The sequence below is a fragment of the Meles meles genome, unplaced genomic scaffold, assembly GCF_922984935.1.
Source record: "Meles meles unplaced genomic scaffold, mMelMel3.1 paternal haplotype, whole genome shotgun sequence".
NCBI lineage: Eukaryota > Metazoa > Chordata > Mammalia > Carnivora > Mustelidae > Meles > Meles meles.
In genome coordinates this window covers 706009-710936 of record NW_025721616.1, presented here as the reverse complement: position 1 = coordinate 710936, position 4928 = coordinate 706009, and positions in this window count along the sequence as shown.

Genomic DNA, 4928 nt, shown 5'->3' with positions numbered 1-4928 from the left:
CTTCCTCAACTTAGGGAAGTTCCCTGCTATGATTTACTCAAATATATCTTCTACTGTCTGCCTTCATTCCCACAGGGATCCCAATAATTCTGACACTGGGCCAAATTTATGGTGTCATTGTTCTCTCTATGTCTGTTCTCATGAGCTTCTAACTGTTTGTCCCCCTCCTCCTCAGTTTCCTTTCTTTCTCTCAGTTTACCTTCTAGCTCACTAATTCATTCTTCTGCCTCTTTTACCCTGGCTGTTTGAGTTTCCAGTTTAGACTGCGATTCATTCATAGCATTTTAATGTCATCCTGATTAGATCTCATTCTGCCCTTGTAGATTTTATGTTGTCTCAAATGCTTTTCTCAAGCCTAGCTATGGACTTTGTGATTGCTCCTCTGAAGTCCATCTCTGATATCTTGCTTATATCCATAGCCATTAGATCTGTGGCAGGGACCAGTGTCTCTGGATCTTTTCATGACTGGACGTTCTTTCCCCTTGTCATTCTGCTAAGGGCTAGTTGAGGGAATATACAGAGTCCAAAATATTAATCACAACCCAAGCAAAGTGCACCTATGTAAAAATCCAAAGAGGTCAATACTTTGTTGAATGAAAGTGGTGAGATTGAATATCCTTGTCTTCTTCCTCTTCTTAGGGAAAAAGCTCTTAGTTGTTCACCATTGAGTATAATGTTTCCTGTAGGTTTTTCATAGATAGACTTTATTATGTTGATGTATGTTCCCTCTAAACCTACTTTGTTGAGGGATTTTTGTCATGAGTTGATGCTATACTTTGTCAAAAGCTTTTCCTGCACTATTGACATGATCATATGGTTGATGTGATATATCATGTAAAATATGTACTCTTGAAACACCCTTGCATTGCAGGAATAAATCCCACTTGATTGTGGTGAATGATATTTTAAAAAAATATACATTTTTAGATTCAGTTTGCTAACTTTTTTGTTCAGGAGTCTCCATCTATGTTTGTCAGAGATACTGGCCTCTAATTCTATTTCTTTTTCTTTCTTTCTTTCTTTTCCCCATAATGTCTTTATCTGGGTGTGGTTTTGTTGTTGTTGTTGTTGTTGTTGTTTCTTTGCTTGTTTGTTTGCTTTTGGCATCTGCATAATTTTGGCATCATGGAATGAATTTGGAAGCTTTCCTTCTTCTACTATTTTTTTGGAATAGTTTCAGAATAATAGGTGTTCGGTCTTCTATCATATGTGGTGGAATTTGCCTGTGAAGCCATCTGGTTCTGGTTTTCTGTTTGGGAGTTTTTTGATTATTGATTCAATTTCATTTTTGCTAATGGGTCTCTTCAAATTTTCTATTTCTTCTGGATTCAGTTTTGGGAAATGATATGTTTCTGGGAATGTATCCATTGTTTTTAAAGTTGTCCAACTTGTTGGCATATAATTTTTCATGATAATCTCTTATAATCCTTTGCATTTCTCTGGTGTAAGTTGTTATTCTTCCTCTCTCATTTCTAATTTTGCTTGTGTCTTCCCTCTCTCTCTCACTCTTTCTCTCTCTTTCTCACTCTCTCTGGCTAAAGGTTTTTAGTCTGCGACTGGCTAAAATTTATCATTTTTTTTTATTTTTTCAGAGAAACAGCTCCTGGTTTCATTGATGTTCTCAACTTGTTTTTGTTTGCTTTGTTTTTTAGTTTCTGTTCCATTTATTTCTGCTCTAATCTTTATTATTTCCTTCTTTCTACTGGTTTGGGGTTTTGTTTGTTCTTTCTCTAGCTCCTTTTGGTGTAAAGTTAGGTTGTTTAATTGAGATTTTTCTAGCATCTTAAGGTAGGTGTGTATAGTTATTAAATTCCCTTTTAGAATGCCATTTGTTGCATCTCTAAAATTTTGGAGCATTGTGTTTTCATTTTCATTTGTCTCTATGTCTTTTTTTATTTTCTTCTTGATTTCTTGATCCATTTGTTGTTTGGTAGCATATTATTTAACCTCCTCATATTTCTGTTCTTTCTAGATTTTTTTCTTTGTGGTTAATTTCTACTTTCACAGCTTTGTGGTGGGAAAAGATGCATAGTATGACTTCAATCTTTTTGAATTGTTGAGAATTGTTTTGTAGCCTAAGGTGTGATCTAATCACTAAAATGCTCCATGTGTACTTGAAATGGATGTGTATTTTGCTGTTTTAGGATGGAATGGTCTGACTATATCTTCTAGCTCCATCTTGTCCAATGTGTTATTCAAAGCCACACTTTCCTTGTTGATCTTCTGATTGGATGATCTATCCATTGATGTCAGTGTGGTGTTAAAATCTCCTACTATTATTGTATTATTTCTTTTATGTTTACTATGGGTTACTTAATGTATTTGAGTGCTCCCAGATTGTGAGCATAAATATTTACAATCATTATATCTTCTTTTTGGATTGTTACCTTTATGATTATATAGTGTCTTCTTTGTCTCTTATTACAGTCTTTGTTTTAAAGTCTATTATTTCCAATGTAAGTATTGCTGCCTCAGCCTTCTTTTAACTTCCATTTGTATGACAAATGTATTTCCATCCCTTCATTTCAATTCACATGTATTTTTAGATCTGAAGTGAATCTCCTGTAGGCAGCATGTAGATAGGTCTTGCTTTTTTATCCATTCCTTGTTACTTATGTCTTTTGATTTGGAGTATTTAACTCATTTCCATTCAGCGTAATTACTGAGAGGTATATACTTATTGCCATTTTGTTACTTGTTCTCTGGTTGTTTTTGTAGTTGTTCTCTGTTCATTTATTCTCTTGCTCTCTTTTCTCGCAGTTTTCTGGCTTTCTTTAGTGATACCCTTGATTCCTTTCTCTTTATTTTTTGCGTGTCTATTATGGCTTTTTGATTTGTGGCTACCATTCAGTTTATATATATCTTAGGCATATGGCAGTCTATATGAAGTTGATGGTTGCTTAAGTTTGAACTCATGCTTTACCCCTATCCCTTCCCACATTAAAAAATATTATTTATTTGTTTGACTGAAAGAGGGAGAGAGAGACAGAACAAGTAGGGGGAACAACAGAGGGAGAGGGAGAAGCAGACTCTCTAGTGAGCAAGAAGCCCAATGGGACTTGATCCCAGGGGATCATGACCGAAGCTGAAGTCCGACGCCAAATCAACTGAGGCACCCATGTGTCCCCCTTTCCTCACATTTTAAAATATGGCATCATACTATACATCCTTTTCTTTTGTGAATCCCTTGACATATTTTTTATAGACATGCTTAATTTTACTGCTTTTGTGCTTTCTACTTTACTTACACCTGCTTATGATTTTCCCTTTCTATTCAGAGTCTTTCTCTGAATCTTAATCTTAATCTTTCTTATAAGGTGATTTAGTGGTGATAAATTCCTTTAAGTCTTCTTTGTCTGGGAAACTTTTATCTCCTTCTACTCTGAATGATAGACTTTCTGGATAGAGTATTCTTGGTTGCAGGTTTTACTCTTTCAGCACTAGAATATTACCATGCCACTCTCTTCTGGTCTGCAAAGTTTCTGCTAAGAAACAGTTGGTAGCCTTTGGGGTTTCCCTTGAAGGTAACTGTTTTCATTTCTCTGGCTCCTTTTAAAATTTTCTATCACTACTTTTGCCATTTGAATTACATTGTGTCTTCGTGTGAACCTCAGGTTGATTTTGCTGTGGACTCTCTGTGCCTACTGGATCTGGACTTCTGTTTCCTTCCCCACATTTGGAAGTTTTTGAGCTATTATTTATTTTTTTTATTTGACAGAGAGAGAGAGGTCACAAGTAGGCAGGGAGGCAGGCAGAGAGAGAGGGAGAAACAGGCTCCCCACTGAGCAGAGAGCCCGATGCGGGGCTCAATCCCAGGACCCTGAGATCATGACCTGAGCCGAAGGCAGAGACTTAAACCACTGAGCCACCCAGGCGCCCGAGCTATTATTTTTTTTTTAAATATATTTTCTGCCTCCCCTTTTCCCTCTCCTCTTTCTGGTATCCATATAATGTGAATGTTATTATTCTTGACTGTGTCACTGAGGCCCCTTCATATATATATATTTTTTTTTCTTTCTTCCACCTTGTCTTCTGTTCAGCTTGAAAGTTTTAATTACTCTGTCATCAAGGTCATTAATCCATTCTTCTTCTCTCTATTGTCTACTATTTATTTCATCCAGTGTATTTTTAATTGCAATTTTTAAGTTCCTCACCTCTGATTGGTTCCTTTTTATGTTTTCTACCTCTTTGTTGATGGTCTCCCTGAAGTCCTCCACTCTTTGCTTAGTCCAGTGAGTATCTTTATGACCATTATTTTAAATTCTATGTCAGGTGTATTATTTCTTTCTGTTGCATTTAGTTCTTGTCCTGTTCTTGCATTTGGGGCAGGTTCCTCTGTCTCCTCATTTTGTCTAATTCTGTGTTGTTTTTATGTGTCAGGAAAGTAGGCTATGTCTCCTGCTCTCAAATGTAGTCACCTTATGAAGAGGTCCCATAGTGTCCTGCAGTGTAATGTCCCCTGTTCATCAGAATCTGGTGCCTCATACGGTCCCCTGTGTATGTTGTGTTAGCCCCACTATTGTGGCTGAGCTGCATTTGCCTTCAATTCAGCCATCTGCAATGGTCTCCTGTGCCTACAGTGGGCCTAGTTGGGACCATGTGTTATTAGTGGGACAGTGTGTAGCCTCTCTGGGCTTGAAAGATAGGGTTGTTGTTTGCCTGAATGCAGTATCACCAAGCAGCAGAGTGTTTTCCCTGTGTTGTTCCCTGAGAAGCTTTACTTGGTGGACATGTCCTGCAGTGATACCTGATGTCTGCCCCTTCCCCATTGCTAGAGTTGCAGTTGGACTCTCTCTCTCTGTGTGTGTGTGTGTGTGTGTGTGTGTGTGTGTGTTTATCTTCCCCTTTCTCCAGAGAAGGAGTCATTTTGAAGTGGTGCTGGTCCCTTTTGGGACTGCTTGTACACTGCTAGTTTGTGGCTCTGTTTT